This window comes from Cynocephalus volans, chromosome 1, assembly GCF_027409185.1.
Source record: "Cynocephalus volans isolate mCynVol1 chromosome 1, mCynVol1.pri, whole genome shotgun sequence".
NCBI lineage: Eukaryota > Metazoa > Chordata > Mammalia > Dermoptera > Cynocephalidae > Cynocephalus > Cynocephalus volans.
The window spans coordinates 288,949,075-288,972,029 of NC_084460.1; positions in this window are offsets into that span (position 1 = coordinate 288,949,075).

A 22,955-nucleotide genomic window follows, 5' to 3' on the forward strand; every position below is an offset into this window, starting at 1 on the left:
TGCATAGTGAGCATAGTTAGCAATTCTGTATTTTATACTTGAAATTTGATGAGAGTAGATCTTAAGTGTTCTCAACACAAAGAAAAAAAAAATGATAACTACGTGAGGTGATGGATGTATTAGCTTTATTGTGATTATTTCACAATCTATACATATATCAAAACATCAAGTTGTAAAGTTGAACATTTTAAATATATACAATTCCTATATATATTAATTATAGCTCGATAAAGCTGAAAAAAACTTTTTTTTTTTTTTTAAAGAAACTTGGACACAGAGAGACACCAGAGACACAAAAGAAAGACCTTGTAAGGACTCAAGGAGAAGGCAGGCATCTGCAAGCAAAGGAGAGAGGCCTGGGAAGAAACCAAACCTGCAGACACCTTGATCTTGGATGTCCAGCCCCCAGAAGTGTGATAAAATTAATTTCTGTTGTTTAAGGCAAATAAATAAATTAAATTAAAAATAAATGTGAGAACACCAAAGAAATAAATGTAGTAAGAAACATATGTGGTTTATACAGAAAATGTGTGTACAGATGTATTTTTTTTTCAACTCAGAGGCAGAATAGAACACAGGTGTAAATAGAGTTGTAAATATTTAGTGGACAAGCAAGTATTTTTGCATTTATTCAACTCCAATAAAGGTAACAATGGGATTTTTGAGAAAATGACAAAATTATATAAATTTTATATGAAAATGTAAGGTGTGAATAGCCAGGAATGTTATGTAAAAGAATAAAGGTGTTTTGCTCCCAAATGTTAAAAGACACACACATACGCACACACAAACACACACACTATATTTATAAAAAATAAAGGGCTATGTGTTCCTATTTCCTTGTTTCCCTACACTTAAACAAGTGCACAGTAGAAAAAAAAAAAAAAAAAAAACTGGATCAGATAAGGTAAAGTAAGACACAAATTATGCTTTCAATGATCTGAATTCCTAAAAACTGTCAATAATCTATTTTAACATACTACTGTATATCTTTTCAAATATTTCTCTAAATGTATGTACATATACATATTATTTCCAAATGGGATAATACCATATAAATCTTTTGAAATCTGCTTTTATGCTTAATATATCAAAGATATATGTGTATATCATCGTTTTCATGCCCTCATAAATGTGCCATTATTTATTGTCTACACCCTCATTTTGGTTATTCAGGTTAGTTCTTTTTTAGTCACTGTAAACACAGTTCAGAAAAGAATGACATACAGACGTATCTGTATCCTCTAACACGGTGTTTCCTAAAGGCGGATTTTTGGAAGTCAAATGAATGGATCAGTGGAACAAAATAAAAATTCCAGAACCCTCTCAGCACACTCACAAATACAAACATACACATATACAAAATATTTATTTACATGCACAGTCAATGAAGCATTTTTATAACAGCAAAAATTGCTAACATATTAACTATCGAGTAAAAATGCATTGCTTTACTAAATAATGCTACATTACTAAATGCTACATTAAAACATCATGTTGTAGAAAACAATCCTATGAGATGTTAGTGATATTCTTTTTTTTTTTTCTGTATTTTGATTTTATTGCTTAATTTTTTTTAAAAATTTTATTTTGTCGATATACATTGTGGCTGATTAATGCTCCCCATCACCAAAACCTCCCTCCCTTCTCCCTCCCCCCTCCCCCCCAACAATGTCCTTTCTGTTTGCTTGTCGTATCAACTTCAAGTAGTTGTGGTTGTTATATCTTCTCCCTTCCCCCCCGTTTTTTTTTTTTTTTTTTGTGTGTGTGTGTGTGTGTGTGAATTTATATATTAATTTTTAGCTCCCACCAATAAGTGAGAACATGTGGTATTTCTCTTTCTGTGCCTGACTTGTTTCACTTAATATAATTCTCTCAAGGTCCATCCATGTTGTTGCAAATGGCAGTATTTCATTCGTTTTTATAGCTGAGTAGTATTCCATTGTGTAGATGAACCACATTTTCCGTATCCACTCATCTGATGATGGACATTTGGGCTGGTTCCAGCTCTTGGCATTGTAAAGAGTGCTGCGATGAACATTGGGGAACAGGTATACCTTCAACTTGATGATTTCCATTCCTCTGGGTATATTCCCAACAGTGGGATAGCTGGGTCGTATGGTAATAAACAAATGGGATTATATCAAACTGAAAAGCTTCTGCACAGCAAAAGAAACAATTAACAGAGTTAAAAGACAACCAACAGAGTGGGAGAAAATATTTGCAAAATATACATCTGACAAAGGATTAATATCCAGAATATATAAGGAGCTCAAACAACTTTACAAGAAGAAAACAAGCAACCCAATTAAAAGATGTTAGTGATATTCTAAGAGTAAAATCAGGTTAACAGAATCATTTATATCAACTGTGAATAATTTTGCTTGGGGAGATAATTAATGCCTCTTTTTATTTCTTTGCAACAATTGCTGCAATAAATATTTACAATTTATGTGATTCTTCCACATGTCCTGAGAGGTTCAGGGCCTGGAACATCCTCTTCTCACTCTCCCTTCATGCACTAGACTTTTCCAACCTGCCCCCGCTCCCCCGCGAGACATAGGCTGATCCCTAACTCTTGATGAAGTCGCTCCAAGTACTGCAGCCTCAGCTGAAGTCCCTCTTCCCTGAGTTTCTATATCATTGATTCCTTGCTTCCCTTTTTAGATGGACTGATTTTTACTCCTCGGTCATCCTACAGTTCTTCTGCATCAACACTTGCACGGTGCAGATGGCACCAGTCCAGTGGAAACAGGCAGGGAAACACTTAATTGAATCATAAATATCAGTGTCTTGTCTATTTTAATAGTTATATGAATTTTATTAAGACATTCAGCTACATTATGAAGTAGCAACTTCTACCTTATTCAGTGAACCTTATAATAATATAATATTTTATATATATGCATGTATATACAGATATACTTACATATAGAGATATATATACACACACACAAGTATATAGACACATAAATATGGGCAGAGAGAGAGAGATTAAATTTTATCACCTAAGACATAATTTGATTTCCTGTTCTTTTGCCTTGGGTATATCGCATATTTAAGGCTGTAAGTGATGTGGGATTGCCATCGAGATGTAGGATATTGATGGTACAAGACGCCATTTCAATGGCAATTCCAATTGCAGCCTCTTCTAACCTTTCAAAAACACCAATAGGGTCATAAAACAATAAGTGCCATGAAAAGTACTATAATCTGTAAAAAAAATTGATGCTTATTATAGACAGATAGAACACAACTTGCAAAGGCTTTAGAAAAATACGACAATAGGTTTTATTTAATTTAAAAAATAAAAGTTAAAAAAAGGAAAAAAGTAGGAAGGATTTTTTACTCTTTCCTCTCTGTCCCTTGAGTCAGAGTCTAAGTGCTATGGCAAGCAGGAAACTGGGCAGATATCCTCTGTTCCCCTTAAAATACTCTTGACCCTACAGTCATGGTCCTATTTTCTCACTTTCCTCTGCCTGCTTCTCCCATATCTAGGCTAAAACTGCACACTTCAGAAACAGTCAGACAGGAAGTTTAGAGTGTGGAGTGGGGTAATATTTTCACAGATTCTCCTTCCTGCTAGAAAGCACTTTGGGGGCTGAGTATTATATTAAAAACAACAACAGAACAAGAATAAGTAAAACAGGAGCAAACATTCAATATAAAACAGATAACAAAATGAGGTTTCGTATGTATTTCCTCTGTTCAGAATTTCAGAGCTGAGCAAGGAAAATAGAAGTGGGAGGAAGAAGCTGCCTCAGAAGAACAAAGATTCGTCCCAAGAAAATTTACCGGAAACAAGCAATTGGGTCTTGTCTTCCCTGCAGCCCAGAAGTATTCCAAGACTTGAGAAAGAGATTTGTTAACTCCGTGCAAGACAGCAGAGTCACAGGTGACAAATTTATTCTGCATGTTTATAAAAATCTTGATGCACATCAAAACCCACTTTCTTTTCATCTTTAAAGAGAATATATATTCTCTTTAAAAACATACTACAGAATGAGATGAAGGGTACCACATTAAGAATATGCATGGTTCTAAAAATTACGAATTAATATATCTAAAATATTTTTTCAGAAGAGTTCCAACATATTTCAAGAAATCATAGTTGCAAAGAAAGAGGAAAATATACCATAAAGTTTAGATGAATGAATTGAGTGTATGAAAAAATAACAAAATAAGATGAAAAGGGAAATTAATGAAATTATAAAAGGCAGAAAAAGAAAACTAAAAGCACATTATCAGCATTCCATTTTGGAGTAAAGACAGAAAGCAGCATATCTGATGTTTCTGAAAACTGAAATATGGGCAAGGGAGACAAACTTCAATAGAGGCAAAGGCTAAGAGACCAACATTAATAAACGAGAAAGGAAACCTAGTACTCAGGGAAAAGTTGTTATCAAAGAAATGAGAATACATGTGACAGAAGCTATAATTCCATATCTCACTGAAAACAAATTGTGGTGCTGAAGATAGCTTAAGTGGAAAATGTTTGCTAAGTAAAATTGATTAAAAGATTAGTAATCAGAAATATGATGGATATCTACAAATCAATATAATTAGGAAAATGTATAAATGCGTGACGACACGATTCATAGAAGAGGCTTTATAAAAATTTCCTCAATTTCACTAGAAATTAAGGTAACGCAGATTTAAAAATTACATACCATTTCAGATCTACTAGACTGACAAAAAATTGGAATTACAGACTAGTATTAGTAACGATGTAAGGAAACAAGAATTATTTTTAGGGGTACTCATATGAATATACATGGTGACAGCACATTTATATCGGTAAATTTAAATGTGTTGTATTTTATACGGACGCACCAAAATTGTTCTATACATTTATCTACTAATGGCATTTGGATTATGTCTAATTGTGTTTCTTAACAATGTTGTGAAATGTTGAGTTACCCCTAGTGGTTAAGCTTGGGAATGAACGCTTTCCTTAAAACAAGTGTTTTCTGTCTATGAATTGTAACACAATCAATAAAACAAAATAGTGCATATCACTAAGTGGTAAAGGAAAGCAGATCCAATTATGAAGGATAGATGCAGCCAAATATGTAGTGATGCTGTGGTTTCATTTACTCAGAAGTTAAACAAATCCATGATATCAAAATATAAGTTCTATAAATGAAGGAAAAGGTACTATGAAAGATAATACTGGTGGGCACTTCTTTGGATTAGGTAGTCAAATAGGACACCTTGAATAAGCAGCATTTAAGTTCCCATCAAGAAGATAGGAACAAGACGTCATGTGGAGAGAAGCAAGGAGAGAATTCCATGTATCTAGAATAGCATGTCTGAGTGTCCTGAGTCAGGAAGAGCTTCATGCCTTTGAGAAACTGGAAGCAGGTCAACGTGGGTGGAAGTTGAGTGCATAGAGAGCAGTGGAGGAAGGGGTGAGGTATGAAGAATTAGGGGGGCCTGATGGTGGGTGGCCTGTTGGATCATGGTAAATAACACGTAGTCTTTATAACAAGTCATCCTCCAATTTCAATGTGTGTTTTGTTTTCTTTCCACCAATTTTACACTCTCTATCTCTTTTCATATCTCTCAGATGACTTTTGCTTTTATCACTGCATGGTGGCAGGTCTCAGTTTTTCCCTAGGCCTGCTATGTTTCTGAACTAGTAACTGAAAGCCGATTATGCCCAAAGGAGTGTTGCTATATAAACAATGCCATTTCCATTGATCTGTTGCCATTTATAATTTGGAAAGTTGACGGAGGATGTTGAAGAGAATGTGAGTGGGTGAGAAAAAAATGCTAGAGGGCAACAAATATCGATTCCTGCATTTCATAACAAATGATAAAAGTTGGTATGTTGTTTATTTCAACAAAATGTGAGCCAGACTTTAAGCTGCTTCTGAGTTACATGTGAAGAAAGGTCAACTGTTTTTTTATCATTTAAAGTGAAATGGCAGATTTTGGGGCGAGGAGGGCACATCAGCACTAGAATGCAGAACTTTTAATGCTGAAACTTCCTATCAGTGTAACATTCTAAGCGAAAAATTCCCCAAAATAACTTAATGCATCTATAATGAATCACAAGAGAGTCAAGAAGTGTTCAGACCTGTGTACCTAAAGTCTTATGATTTAATCACAAATACATGATGCCAAAATTACATTAACAATTTTATACATAACCCAAAAGAATCTATTGTATCTCATTGACGACAGTGTATGAAGCATATAGCTTATACATAACCAAAATAAGAATTTTCAGTTTACATTCTTCTATATTGCAACAAAGTGATTTTTTAATCTCTTAAGTATAATTCTGTACAAATGATACTGTGTGTTTTTATAATTTGGCATAACTAACTTATAAAATGTTCATTGGGAGTTGAAACAACATAAAAATAATAAAGCTATCTTAAAAATTTTAGAAAATATTTGAAAGACTGATGATTGATCTTACATTAAAAGCAAGAAAAGAAGAGTTAATGCCCATTGTATTTCAAAGTTAAACTCCACAAACACTACCCAGTTGTTAAAAGAGTCATTTAATGGTCAGAAAAACAACCTCAATGTTTGCCATGAAGAATTATTTCATAATTTTGAATAAAACTAAAAAACTCTTGATTTTATTACAAAGTAACTCTCTCTCTCTTTCTATATCTCCCTCTTACACATACACACAGAGTCATTTTAAAAAGAAAAATAAAGCTCTGCTTGTACTGCATTAGTAATGACAGAAGCACATTGTGAGTATCTCAAAGTTAAAAGTGTTATGGTGCAGCCTGCTGTACTCTTCGTTAGGTAATTATTCTTGCTATTCTGACAAAATTAATGTACTATAATTTAACAAGTGTCTACAATGAGAGTATGTAACTTAATGAATGAGCATAAGAGATCTAAAGTTTATTCTATAAGCAAAGTCATAATGAGAGCTAAATGGTAAAGATAATTGTTTTAGTCTGTTTTCTATTGCTTATAATGGAATACCTGAAACTGGGTAAGTTATAAGGAAATAAAATTTACTTTTTACCGTTTTGGAGGCTGGGAAGTCCAAGGTCCAGAGAACACATCTAATAAGGGTTTTCTTCTTAAGGGGAACTCTACAGAGTCCTGCGGCAATCCAGGTATCACATGGCGAGAATATCCAGAGCTCCCTAACATGTTTATTTGCTCTTCTTATAAAGCTAATAGTACCACTCCCATGACAACTCACTAAGCCATTAGCCCAACCATCCATGTATGGATCTATACATTCACGAAGGCACAGTCCTTGTGATCTAATCACCTCTTAAAGTCCCCACCTTTTAACACTGCCATACTCTGATTTTCCATCCTCTTAACCCTGTTACAATGTAGATCAAACTTCAGTGAGTTTTGGAGGAACCTTCAATTCACAGCAATAATTCATGATTAATATAGTATAGACACTCTTTAGAATCTAGTGAATTCGAGGGCCTAGCAATATCACCCTAGAGAAATTAGTATATTTCTGTCCCAAGATCCACACACAAATAATCATCATGCCATTGCTGTAAAATGCCCAACCAAAGCCAACCCAAATGTCTACCATCTTTGGAACAGGTTAAAAAATTCAAGTCTACTCATAAAATGAAAAATAACAGATGGTAGCTAAACACAACAGAAACCCCAACTCACTATCTTGAAATTCTCCTTTTCTTAGTTCTCTGGCTAAAAGATGTTTTTTTCCAAAGATAATGCTGTCCACAGTACTGCATCTAAGCTGTCTAGTGAGCCCTCTGGTCAAAGGTTAAAAAATGGTGATGAGAAGTGGGGTGGAGACAGAAGAGATTCAGCACTGCCATATTTATCTTCTGTAAATTTTATCTTTTCTCCTCAATCTGCTTTCTATTGTTTTCTTTTAAGAGTCCTCTGGCAGTGTCCAGAGCTTAGTTTTAGTCAGTGTGAGAGATGGACTTACAGTGAGCTTGATCTATCTTGGCTAATACCAGAACGGATTTTCCTTTAAGTTCCTGATTCTCATTTTTATTTCTGTCACTGGTTTGTTAATTTGAGCACTCTCTCTAACTCTCTCTCTCAAATCAATATTGCTAGAAACATATCAGTGTAGTTAATCTTTTCAAAGAACTGGCTTTTGACTGTTGCTTTTCTCTAATGTGTGTCAATTTTTTTCAATGATTCCTGTTATTAATTTTTATATTTTTATCTCTTCTGTTTGCTTAGACTTTAATTTGATTATTTTTAATAGCTTCTTCAGCCATAACTTAGATGATTTATTTTAAACCATGAACTTTTTAAATATTGGTATTAAAACTATAAATTTCCCTTAAGCACAGCTTTATCCACATCTGATAAGTTTTGACCTTTTACTTTATTATTATCATTCACATTAAATTATAAATATTTAAATTATAAATATTTAAAAATATTTTCCTGTGACTTCTTCCTTGGCTTGTGGGAAATTTTTAAGATACTATATTGCTCTTGATTTCAAATTTAATACTCTTTTGGTCTGATAAACTCTGCATGTTTTTTTTGGGGGGGGGAGGATCTAGCATATCCTTTCTCTTAGTCAGTGTGTTGTTTAGATGTTTTGTGTCCTTCTTCCATCAATTTCTGAGAACGATATTAAAATCCCTAAACATGATTGTGGATTTGACTATTTCTGCTTTTAGTTTGTTAACATTAACCTATGTGTGATGAAGTTCTATTATTATTTTTGTACATATTAAAGATTTATATGTTATTGACAAGTTAACAATTTTAACATTATGAAATGTTCCTCTTTATATCTAGGAATGCTTGTTTTTTTAAATTCTACTTTGGTATTAATTTAGTAAAACCAAATTCTATGGTTAGTGTTTACTCACTATACATTTGTCACTCTTTCTTTCAATCAGTTTGTGTCTTTATATTCAAGGAGAATCTATTTTACAAAGCATATAACTGGGCTCTGATTTTTCTTTTTTATTCAGTGTGAGAATCTGCCTTTAATTGGAAATTTGGTTAAATTGCATCTTATGTAATATTAATAAGTTTGGTTTAAGGTTAACATGTTGGTATGTATTTTCTAATTGTTCCATTTATTCTTAAGCCTCTCTTCCTCATTCTCTTACTTCTATCTTTTATGGTAAGAAACCAGAAAAATAAGAGTACTTAAACACAGAAAGTAAAAGAAATAAAATAGAAAAGAACTGATGTCATAAAACAGAAAATATCAAAAAGAATATATCAGTAGTTTACAGCACAGAGTTGACAACACCAAGGCCATTGGTTCAGATCCCCATATGGGCCAGCCAACAACAAAACAAACAAACAAACAACAACAAAAAGAAACCTAATAAAACCCAAACCTGGCACTTTGAAAAAAATCAGTAAAATTGACAAAATCATAGCAATACTAATAAAAAATAATAATTAAATGTAGATAACACACAGATTATTATCAAAATTGAAGGAGGGAAACTATAAGAGATCCTACAAATATTAAAAAGATAAAAAAGAAATATTATGAGCAAGTTTATTTCAATGAATTTTGTAGCTTAGATGACATGCAAAAATTATTTGAAAGCTAAAAATTAACAAAACCGGTTACAAAAGCAATAGAATGCATGATCAACTTTATCAGTTAAATACTGAATTTGTAAGAAAAACAAACAAAAAAAAAACCTTCTCATAATAAACTCCAAATTCAGATGGCTTCACTGGTAAATTCTCTTATCATTTAAGGAAATAATAATGCCAATCCTACACAAAGTTTTTCAGAGAACGAAGAGGAGAAAATACTTCCTAACTAATTTAGTGAGGTTAGTATGAGTATTACCTTGATATAAAACCAGACAATGACATCACTAGAAAAGGAAGTGAACAAAAACAATATCTCTCATGCTTCTAGATGCAAAAGTCATTAACAAAATATTAGCAAATTAAAACCAACAATACACAAAAAGGTTAATAAACCATGACAAAGTCCATTTTATTCCAGGAACATAAAGTTAATTAAACACTTGGAAATCAATCAGTAAAAATCACCATATCAATAAATAAGTAAACAAGCCACATTTCAACTGATGCATAAAAAATATTTGCCAAAATTCACCACTATTGTATGATAAAATCTTTCAGAGCAGTAGGGAAAGAAGAAAACATTCTCAATCTGATTAAAGGCATCTGTAAAATGCCTACAGATAACACCATACTCAATGGTGAAAGGCCCAATGCTTTTAGCTAAAATCAGGAGTTTGAAAAGATGTCTAATTTTATTACTTCTATTTAACATTTTATCAGGTGTAATAACCAGTGTAATAGGGCAAGAAACCATAAAATGTATGCAAACTGGAAAAAAAGAAGTAAAACTCTTAAAACTATCCTGATTTGCAGACATTATCATATGTGTAGAAAACCTTGAAGAGTCTCCAAAAAACAAACAAACAGAAAAGCTTTTCAATCAACAAGTGAATTTAGCAAGGTTATAGGACTCTAGGTTGATATAAAAAAGTAATTATATTTCCATATGCTAACAATTTATAAATACAAGATAAAATTGTTTTAAAAAACAATTTTATTTAGATCATCAAAAATTAAATATTATAAATAAATATAACAAAATTTGTGGAAAACCTATATATTCTACACTGTAAAAAAATTGAAGAACCTCTCTCACCATCTCTTAAGGGAGGACTGCTGCTGCTGACCGGTCGTGGGGGGTGACCGCCACTTTGCCCCCGGCAGGAGAGGCTGCCTCATTTACAGACAACAGCTTTAAAGTGTGGAGCAGGAAAAGAACTGTTTCTTAGCTGCAAAAGTGAGTCTCGAAACAGGGAACACGGCGCCAGGGCTGCTGTGGATGCAGCCAGGATCCCGGAGGCCGGGGCCGCGCTGAAGGCGGCCAGCTGCCCTATTCAGGATTCGAGGTTTCAGGCCGGCATTAAAGAAGATTCCTGGGAGCGCCCGAGCCACGCTGCGACTGAACAGCCCGAGGCGGCAGCGGCTGAGAACTGGGAAAGGCGGCAAACCAGAGACAGAGAGCGAGCACCCGACCTGGCACAGCATTGTGAGTGATCCCTGGCACAGCTCTGTTCGGGGGGTGGATGCCCACGCAGCTCCCGCCTGCACCACCAGCCCACTCACCGCCGGTGCTGCCTCCATTTTCCCAGGTGCGGGCAGCTCCGCCCTGCTCGGCCATCACTGAGCCCTCCCACTTGCTGGCCTGGCGCCAGGCTTTCCAGAGCCTGCGGACCGGCCTTGGCTCCCACTCCCTCCACGGTTCTCTGGCGGGGCTGGTGGCGGAGGGCGTCCCGGGCCAGTTTCGGGAGGGCAAGGAAGTACGGGCGGGCCGACTGTCACTCCACCATACCCTGGACTCCGGCCCCAGGTAAACTCCCTGTTACTGGGAGGCAGATACCATCTGTGCGGCCATCAGTTTGGAAAAAAGCCTAACGAATTTCTGGTTGGGAATAGTGTGGTAGGAGAGTTTCCAGGTCCGCTTGAACCTGCCAGAGACCAGGCTGCAGGTGGGCGCTAGACTCGGTTTATACTGGGGGGATACAAAGGTGAACAAGACCCGAGAAAGATCTACATAGTGCTACAAAGGCACCCAGAGAGACCGGTCGTCTGTGCCCAGCAGAAACCTGGTAGACTTCCTGGGCGAGGCGGTGCCGAGCAGGGTCTTGAAGGCCCAGCTGTTAGACGAGGGGTGCAGAAGACACGGACCAGCCCAGCACAGTGCGCACAGAGTGGGGAGATGTGCGGCCAGGGAGGCGGAGACTCGACAAAAACCACACACCCGGTGGGGTCGCTACTGCACGATCTAACAGCCTGGGCCAGAGCACACGGAACAGGGAGAAGTCCTGCACAGGAAGTGAAAGCTCAACAGAGATCACACACCCTGTGGTACGAGACCCACCAGCCCAGCAGAGTCCAAGCTGACCAGAAAGGTGGCTCCCCGGAGAAGCCCAAGACCACACACACAAGGCACTAGAGGCCAACTGAGCAGTCACGGAGGGAGCCATACGAAATTGGCAACCACAGCAACATCCTAGTTAGTCATTAGTCTCAAACCGGTGGACGGTGAAACCCCCGGCCACAATGAATAAACACCAAAAAAAAGATACCAGAAATACAAAAAATCAAGAAAGTACACCACCAAAAGTTAATAAATCTCAAACTCTAGATCCTATAGAACAAGAAGCCCTTGAAATGACTGACAAGGAATTTCGAGTGATAATTCTAAAGAAACTGAATGAGATACAAGAAAACTCAGCTAGACATCATGATGAAATGAGGAAAAGTATACAGGATCTGAAAGAGGAAATGTACAAGGAAATCAATGTCCTGAAAAAAAATGTAGCAGAACTTGCTGAACTGAAGAAGTTATTCAACGAAATAAAAAACACAACGGAGAGTTTAACCAGCAGGCTTGTCGAAGTTGAAGAGAGAACCTCTGAACTTGAAGATGGGCTGTTTGAAATAACACAAGCAGACAAAAAGAAAGAAAAAAGAATCAAGGACATTGAAGAAAATCTGAGAGAGATATCAGACAACCATAAGCGATCAAATATCCGTGTCATGGGTATTCCAGAAGGGGAGGAAAATGGAGATTCCATTGAAAACATATTCAACAAAATAGTGGCAGAAAACTTCCCAGGTATAGGAAAAATCACAGATCTTCAGATCCAGGAAGCTCAACGATCTCCAAACGTATTCAACCCAAAAAGGCCTTCTCCAAGACATGTCATAGTCAAATTGGCAAAACTCAGAGACAAAGAGAGAATCTTAAAAGCTGCAAGAGAGAAGCGTCAAATCACCTATAAGGGAGCCCCAATCAGGTTAACATCAGACTTTTCATCACAAACCCTAAAAGCTAGAAAGGAATGGGATGATATTTTCAAAATACTAAAAGACAAAGATTGCCAGCCAAGAATACTCTACCCTGCAAGGCTATCCTTCCGAAATGAGGGGCAAATAGTATATTTCTCAGACAAACAAAAACTGCGGGAGTTCACTACCACACGACCACCCTTACAAGAAATCCTCAAGGGAGTACTGGGTTTGGTTCCTGAAAAATAACTACCACTGCCATAAAAACCCAAGAAAAATCTAAACCCACTAGTATAATAAAAATGGCATTCATGAAGAGAAAACAAGCTAACAAAAACACTATCTACAACCTAAGGAACCAACAAACACAGAAAACAAACAGTAAATCAGAAAGCAAGGAACAAAAGACACCTAAGACAACCAAACAACCAATAAAATGCTAGGAATAAATCAACACCTTTCAATAACAACTCTTAATGTAAAAGGCTTAAATTCCCCAATTAAAAGACACAGACTGGCTGACTGGATCAAAAAGCAGGGCCCAACTATATGCTGTCTACAAGAGACCCACCTCACCCATAAAGATTCACACAGACTAAGAGTGAAAGGATGGAAAAAGATTTACCATGCAAACAGAAAAGAAAAACGAGCTGGAGTAGCTATTCTTATATCTGACAAAATAGACTTTAAACTAAAAACCATAAAAAGAGACAATGAGGGACACTACTTAATGATAAAAGGACTGATCCATCAAGAAGACATAACAATCATAAATATGTATGCACCCAATGTTGGAGCAGCCAGATTTATAAAACAAACTCTATTAGACCTAAAGAAGGAAATAGACACTAATACCATAATAGCAGGGGACCTGAACACCCCACTGTCAATATTAGACAGATCATCTAGGCAAAGAATCAGTAGAGAAACACGAGATCTAAACAAGACTCTAGACCAATTGGAATTGGCAGATATCTACAGAACATTCCACCCAACAACCTCAGAATATTCATTCTTCTCATCAGCACATGGATCATTCTCCAGGATAGATCACATATTAGGTCACAAATCAAGTCTCAATAAATTCAAAAGAATTGGAATTATCCCATGTATCTTCTCAGACCACAATGGATTAAAACTAGAAATTAATAACAAACGAACCTCTGGAAACTATACAAACACATGGAAATTAAACAGCATTCTACTTAATGACATATGGGTCCAAGAAGAAATCAAGCAGGAAATCAAAAAATTTATTGAAACTAATGAAAACAATGATACATCATACCAAAACCTGTGGGATACTGCAAAAGCAGTATTGAGGGGAAAATTTATTGCATTAAACGCTCACTTCAGAAGAATAGAAAGATGGCAAGTGAACAACCTAACACTTCACCTTAAAGAACTAGAAAAACAAGAACAATCCAAACCTAAAGTTAGCAGACGGAAAGAAATCATTAAGATCAGAGCAGAACTGAATGAAATTGAAAACCAAAAAACAATTCAAAAGATCAACGAATCAAAAAGTTGGTTTTTTGAAAAGATAAATAAAATTGACAAACCATTAGCATGGCTAACAAAAAAAAGAAGAGAGAAGACTCAAATAACAAAAATTAGAAATGAAAAAGGCGATATTACAACTGATTCATCTGAAATACAAGGAATCATTCGAGACTACTATAAACAACTATACGCCAACAAATTTGAAAATCTGGAGGAAATGGATACATTTCTGGACACACACAAGCTCCCAAAACTGAACCGTGAAGACGTAGAAAATTTGAACAGACCAATAACAATAAAGGAGATTGTAGCTGTTATCAGAAGGCTCCCAACAAAGAAAAGCCCAGGACCAGATGGATTCACAGCAGAATTTTACCAAACATTCAAACAGGAATTGACACCGATTCTTTACAAACTATGCCAAAAGATTGAAACGGACGCAAATCTCCCAAACTCATTCTATGAAGCAAACATCATCCTGATACCAAAACCAGGTAAAGATATAACCAAAAAAGAAAACTACAGGCCAATATCCCTGATGAATATAGATGCAAAAATCCTCACTAAATTACTAGCAAACAGAATACAGCAACACATACGAAAAATTATTCATCACGATCAAGTGGGATTCATCCCAGGGATGCAAGGTTGGTTCAACATACGCAAATCAATAAATGTGATACACCATATTAATAAACTCAAACACAAGGACCATATGATCATCTCTATAGATGCTGAAAAAGCATTTGATAAAATTCAGCACTCATTCATGACAAAGACCCTCTATAAGTTAGGTATAGAGGGAAAGTATCTCAACATAATTAAAGCCATATATGCCAAACCCACAGCCAATATCATCCTGAATGGGGAAAAGCTGAAAGCTTTTCCTTTAAGAACAGGAACTAGACAAGGATGCCCACTCTCACCACTCCTATTCAACATAGTGTTGGAAGTACTAGCCAGAGCAATCAGAGAAGAGAAGGAAATAAAGGGCATCCAGATTGGAAAAGATGAAGTCAAACTGTCCCTGTTTGCAGATGACATGATCCTATATATCGAACAGCCTAAAACCTCTACAAAAAAACTGCTAGAATTGATAAATGATTTCAGCATAGTAGCAGGATACAAAATCAACACTCAAAAATCAGTAGCATTTCTTTTCTCCAATAGTGAACATGCAGAAAGAGAAATCAAGAAAGCCTGCCCATTTACAATAGCCACCAAAAAAATAAAATACTTAGGAATTGAGTTAACCAAGGAGGTGAAAAATCTCTATAATGAGAACTACAAAACACTGCTGAGAGAAATTAGAGAGGATACAAGAAGATGGAAAGATATCCCATGCTCTTGGATTGGAAGAATCAACATAGTGAAAATGTCCATACTACCCAAAGTGATATACAAATTCAATGCAATCCCCATCAAAATTCCAAAGACATTTTTCTCAGAAATGGAAAAAACTATCCAGACATTTATATGGAACAATAAAAGACCACACATAGCCAAAGCAATGCTGAGCAAAAAAAATAAAGCTGGAGGCATAACACTACCGGACTTTAAGCTATACTACAAAGCTATAATAACCAAAACAGTATGGTACTGGCATAAAAACAGACACACTGACCAATGGAATAGAATAGAGAATCCAGAAATCAACCCACACACTTACTGTCAGCTGATCTTTGACAAAGGCATCAAGCCTATTCAGTGGCGAAGGGACTGTCTCTTCAGCAAATGGCGCTGGGACAACTGGATATCCATATGCAGGAGAATGAAACTTGATCCATACCTCTCGCCGTATACTAAAATCAACTCAAAATGGATTAAGGATTTAAATATACACCCTGAACCAATAAAACTTCTTAAAGAAAACATAGGAGAAACACTTCAGGAAATAGGACTGGGCACAGACTTCATGAATACGACCCCAAAAGCACGGGCAACCAAAGGAAAAATAAACAAATGGGATTATATCAAACTAAAAAGCTTCTGCACAGCAAAAGAAACAATTAAAAGAGTTAAAAGACAACCAACAGAGTGGGAGAAAATATTTGCAAAATATATATCTGACAAAGGATTAATATCCAGAATATATAAGGAACTCAAACAACTTTACAAGAAGAAAACAAGCAACCCAATTAAAAAATGGGCAAAAGAGCTAAGTAGGCATTTCTCTAAGGAAGATATACAAATGGCCAACAGACATATGAAAAAATGCTCAACATCACTCAGCATCCAGGAAATGCAAATCAAAACCACATTGAGATACCATCTAACCCCAGTTAGGATGGCTAAAATCCAAAAGACTATGAACGATAAATGCTGGCGAGGCTGCGGAGAAAAAGGAACTCTCATACATTGTTGGTGGGACTGCAAAATGGTGCAGCCTCTATGGAAAATGGTATGGAGGTTCCTCAAACAATTGCAGATAGATCTACCATACGACCCAGCTATCCCACTGTTGGGAATATACCCAGAAGAATGGAAATCATCAAGTCGAAGGTATACCTGTTTCCCAATGTTCATCGCAGCCCTCTTTACAATAGCCAAGAGTTGGAACCAGCCCAAATGCCCATCATCGGATGAGTGGATACGGAAAATGTGGTACATCTACACAATGGAATACTACTCAGCTATAAAAACGAATGAAATACTGCCATTTGCAACAACATGGATGGACCTTGAGAGAATTATATTAAGTGAAACAAGTCAGGCACAGAAAGAGAAATACCACATGTTCTCACTTATTGGTGGGAGCTAAAAATTAATATATAAATTCACACACACACACACACACACACACACAGACACACACACACACACGCACACAAACCGGGGGGGGGGGGGAAGAAGATATAACAACCACAATTATTTGAAGTTGATATGACAAGCAAACAGAAAGGACATTGTTGGGGGGGAGGGGGGGAGGGAGAAGGGAGGGAGGTTTTGGTGATGGGGAGCAATAATCAGCCACAATGTATATCGACAAAATAAAATTTAAAAAAAATAAAAAATTTAAAAAAATTTAAAAAAATAAAAAAATAAATTGAAGAAGACTTAAATAAAGATATATACCATGTTCATGGATTGGCAACTTGATATTGTTAAGGTTGCAATTCTATTAAAATAGATTCATAACTTCAGTGCAATCATAACTGAATTTTAATAGTATTTTTTAAAGAAATTGACAAGCCATTTTAAAAAATTATATGTATGCTAAGGACCAAGAATACATAAAACAAATTGGAATAAAATAAATAAAAACTACCTGATTTCAAAGCTTACAATAAGTCTACATTAATAAAGGCAGTTTGGTATTAGTTTATAGACACATAGAGATTAACAAAATATATTAGAGAGTCCAAAGGTTTCCCTCATGTATCATGAACTGTAACCTAATTTGATGTGGAAACAGACTAACCTACTATTGTAATGAGTTGCCAAGTCTCAGCCAATTACAGGCAGTCAACTGTTCAAGCTTTGTTCAAATAAGGCAGATGCCCAGCTATCACCAATCTAGTTGTTTCTGTACCTCATTTTTGTTTTCTGCACACTGCTTTCCTTTTCCTGTCTATAAATCTTAGCGAATCACATGGCAGCCAGGACTCACCCTGAACCTGTTCTGGTTCTGATAGCTACTCAACTTGTGAATTGTTCTTTGCTCAATTAAACTCTGTTAAATTTAAATTGTCTAGAGTTTTTCTTTTAACATCATAACTTTACAAATGTTGTTCTTCAAATACTACACTTAAGAGAATAATAAGGCAAGTCACAGACTGGCAGAATATTTTTGCAAAACACATGACAAAGGGCTTTTATTTTATTCCAGAAAATGTAAAGAATTCCTTAAACTCAATAATAAGAAAACAAATAATACCCAAAACAGGCAAACAAACTGAATACATACATCAAATTAAGTGTCTGGGTATAAATAAGCACATAAAAAGGTGCTCGACATTACTGGTCATCAGAAAAATGCAAAGTAGAATCGTAATGAAATATCACTACACTCCCACTAGTAGGACTAATGTTAAAAAGTCTGACCGTGCCAAGTGCTGATGAGAATATGGAGCAACTAGAATGTTATTATTGCTGTTAGAAATGCAAAATGGTACACATTACCGTATGAGTCAACAATTTCACTCTTACGTATTTATCCAGCAGAATTAAAAATATATTCCCACACAAAAATGTCTATGTAAATCATTATAACAAAATTATTCATAAAAGCCCAAAGTGAAAACAACTCAAATGGCCATCAACTAATGAATGGATAAATAAAGTATAGCAAACCCATACTATGAAATGCTACTCATCAATAACAGGGAAAAAAATATTAGTAAGTGCAAGAACATTGATGATGCTCAAAAAAATAGGTTAAGTGGAAAAATATAAACACAATCAACCAATCAATGAACAAATAAACCAACATATTATATGGTTACATGTGTATCATGTGCTAGGAAAGGCAAAAATAGTGTGACAGAAGCAAGACACTGGTTGCCTGAAGCTGAGATTGATGATGCAGTATATCAAATATGCTATAAAGATGCACAAAAAACAACCTATTCTGTATTTTAATTATAGTAATAATTAAATGCATATATATAGTTACCAAAATTCATCAAATTGTACACTTAAAATGGGTGAATTCCACTGTATATAAATAATACCATAACAACAACAAAATGTCCCAGTGATTATTCATCTAGAAAGACATCAATTATTGGATTAGGGCCCCACAATTATGACTCTGTTTAATCCTAATTATCTCTTTAAAGACCCTATCTCTAAATGGAGTCGCATGAGGGATTAGAGCTTCAACATGTTAACCGAGGGAACACAATTCATCCACAGCACTGCCAGTACATCTTTAAGAATATATTTCAGAAAAGTAAGTCTGCTTTAATGTGCTTGCATATCTGGTGCATTAGATAAACATCTCAATGCTAATCTGGTTTAATTAAATTCCAGCTGGTATATGAATAACTATAGAGGTCATGTGAGGAGTCATTAGGAAACCACATACTTATAAAACAAGATAAAAGTTAAAGTATTTTTTATTTAAATTTATTTATAACTATTATTTTTTTTATATTCTAAGATGTTTCAGAGCAGTTGGGGGGAGGGAGAGAGGCAAAAGGGGAGAGGGATAGGATGGAAGAAGAAGGAAAAAGGGGAGCATGGTCAAAGCCTGTGGCACCCCCTCATTGCAGCACAGGAGCCCAGGGGGCTTCTGGCTGGGGCTTGGTCATGGCTGGGCTGGATGCAACTTTGGGGTGCATGGCTGAGGTCTTCGTTCCCCCACCACCCTGGCTTGGGCACTTAGGGGGCTCCCGGTCCTTCTAGGTTTTATAGGTGTTCTTTGGTGGGTGTTAGACCTTTACTGGTTAATATCAGAACTTTGTCTCTTATCTGTGGGTTTTTTGTTTTCTCTTTCAGTTCTGTGCTGGGTTATTCACTATTCCCAACACTTAAACTCTGCACTGAAATGAATTTGCTGTCCTTTGGTTACTTCTAAAATGAGGGCACCTCCTGTGGGGACCAGCACTTGAGCCCCGTGGTAGAGCTCAACTGCTGCTTTGCTGCTGATTCTCTGGGGAAGGCTTTTTGTGCAGCTCAGGTGTCAATTGTTGATCTTGTAAGCACTTCCAGGTCTGGTGAGGTTCAGTACATCTGGTTGTGTGGAAACTCTGGTCTGGGCTTGAGTCTTTTCAGGAAACCACACCCCTGTGGTTCAATATGCCTGACCAGTCTCCACTGAGTGGGCCTGTGTGACTGAAGGGCAGATCAGCTGTCCATGCTGTGCCCCAGTGTTCCCCTGCTGGACCCATCTCCCCCACCCCCTGCACTCTTCCAAACATTTTCCATGGGATAGGCCATGCGCCTGTCCCTTGTGATGAATCACGAGCCTCTGAGTGGCTCCTTTCTTCAATTGTCTGTGCTCCCTTGCTCCTGTGTGGGTCTATGGGAACCCTGTCAGTGGTCTTGCTGTCCTGGAGGCCACCAAGGCCCTCTCTCCCCTGCAGCCTCCAAGCAACTTCACACAAAGGGCACAGCAGTGGCTTTTGCCAGCTCTTGCTCCGTGTGCTCACCAGGGCCAGCCTTGAAGTGGCCAGGGCTCGAAATGGTCTGAGCAATCTTTTCTTTCTCTCATCGTGGCTTCTCCTATCTTCATGAACTTGGTATGTCTCTCCTCCTATTTCCCTGAGCTCTAGTGGCTCCAGCTTGGCTGTCGTTGCTTTTTAATAGTTGTAAATTTGTTGATTGTAGGAGAGGGTGATGCTGGGGACCCTCTATTCTACCATCTTGATTGGAAGTCCTAAATTTTAGATTTTATAATAAAGAGGAACTCTAACAATTGAGCTGCTCACATTGTCTTATCATAAGCCATTAGAAAAAAAAAAGAGAGATAAGCAACTAAAATGGCTCAGTCAAGGCTCATGACCTTTTGAATTCAAAGCAGAATCTAGAATAGTAAACTTATTATCACCTCTATGAAATTAGACATAGATTTTCTTTAATTCTCATAAATATTTAATTTGTAACCATAAACTTGGTACTAATCAAAGAAAATAATAGTTATCTCAGTATTTAATGCATCTTTTTAAATTCAGTAAGTTACACAATTGTACTTTCCCCAAAACATGCTAAGGACCAAGAATACATAAAACAAATTTGAATAAAATAAATAAAAACTACCTGATTTCAATGTTTACTATAAGTCTACATTAATAAAGGCAGTTTGGTATGAAATTCTAAACCTATGAGAGGTAATCAAGAGATTACTCCTGGGATTCCTTAGGAAAACCAGTCAATGTTCATAGAAAACAATCTTAAAATAGGAAAAAGAATAAAACTCCAGATAGTGTATTTATTATGACAGTACTGATGTTTTAATCATTGAAAGATGATGAATTAGCTGAGTCTCAAAAGTGATAGAATAATGAAATGGTTAACATGAATACAAACGTTTGTTATGTTACTATATTCCATTTGTGTAATTTTAGCATTGAAATTTGCCACTTAAAAATATTCATAGGAATATTTTTTTAAAATTATTTTAGACTTACAGACAAGTTGCACAAATAATACAAAGACTTTCCATATCTCCTCCACCAAGATTTACCAATATGAACATTTAACCACATTTATTTTAATCTCTTTCCATTTTATTCCTATTTTCAGATCCAATCAAGAGTTAATTGCAGACATGATGCCTCTTTACCCCTCTGTCTGTTTTTCCTGAAAAAACAGGGACCAGGACCTTCTCTTACATCACCACAGTATAATTATTAAATTCAAGTAGTTAACATTGATAACAGGCTGTTATCTAATCTACGGACCTTATTCAAATTTAGCCAGTTGTCTCATTAGTGTCCTTTAAATCAAAGCAAAGAATTTATTTTCCAGTCCAGGATCTAGTCTAAGATCATGTGATGTATTTAAGTGTCCTATCTCCTTAGCTTCCTTTAATCAGAAACGTTTCCCCACACTTTGGTCCATCTTCATGACCTTGACAATTTTGAAGAGTATAGCAAAGTTGCTGTGTAGAATATCCCTCAATTTGGATTTGTCTGATGTTTGCTCGTGATTAGATCGAAGTTATACGTTTTCGTAAGAATGCACAAAAATGATGCTGTGTTCTAGGAGGTGTATGATGTTTCCTTTAAAGCCCTTTGAGCTTCAGATTTCCCAGCTGAAAGTGTGCTATTGATCTGGCTCTTTATTGATGATATTCGCGTTGATCACTTGGTGAGGGCAGTGTCTGCCAGGCCTCTCCACTGCAAAGTTACTCTTTTCTCCTTTGTAATTAACAAGTGTCCCCTGGGGTGATACTCTGAGACTGTGCAAATGTCCTGTTATTCCTCAGACTTTCCCCACTAATTTTACCATCCACTGATGATTCTTTCTTCAATCAGTTATTACAATGCTGCATACAGAATGGTAATTTTTCTAGCTCCCTCTTCCTCTCTGCTCATTTACCTTGCTTTCCACTGCAAGGATGAGCACTCTGTCTCCCCCAGCACTGGTGTTTTAAAGAGCTTTCTTGGTGGATCTACCGTGCAGCCAGGGTTAAGACCCAGAGATTTCTTCTGTTCTTTGAATTGCACGTAGGAATATTTGAATAATAATAATAATACTTTGAAATATACAACTTAAAATTAGATTCTGATCTACATACATTGGTTGAAACAAACTAGCAAGTTATTTTAGCAAAAAAGAATTCAGTTTCATATGTGTTGCAGATTAAACACACAGATGATTAAATTTTCTTTTCAATCCAACTACTTTATGTTGGCAGAGACATATTTAGCATATCTTTTAACTTCCACATATTATTTATTAATGATCCAAATGTGATGTTAATTTAGCCATATAATACCTCTCACTTATATCACCTCTTATTTATTGGGAAATTGATTTATACAAATTTCCTTGAACTCCAAGAAGATTTAGAATTTTACGACTTTTACATTCTAATGAACTTCTGTTTTTGCAAGTACAGATGCTTCTCGACTTGCAATGTGGTTACTTCAATTTAATAGGATTAACCCATCCTATTAAACGCACTTAATATACCTATCCTACCTAACATCATAGCTTAGCCTAGCCTACCTTAAAAGTGCTTAAAACAATTACATTAGCCTACAGTTGGGCAAAATCATCTGGCAACACAGTAT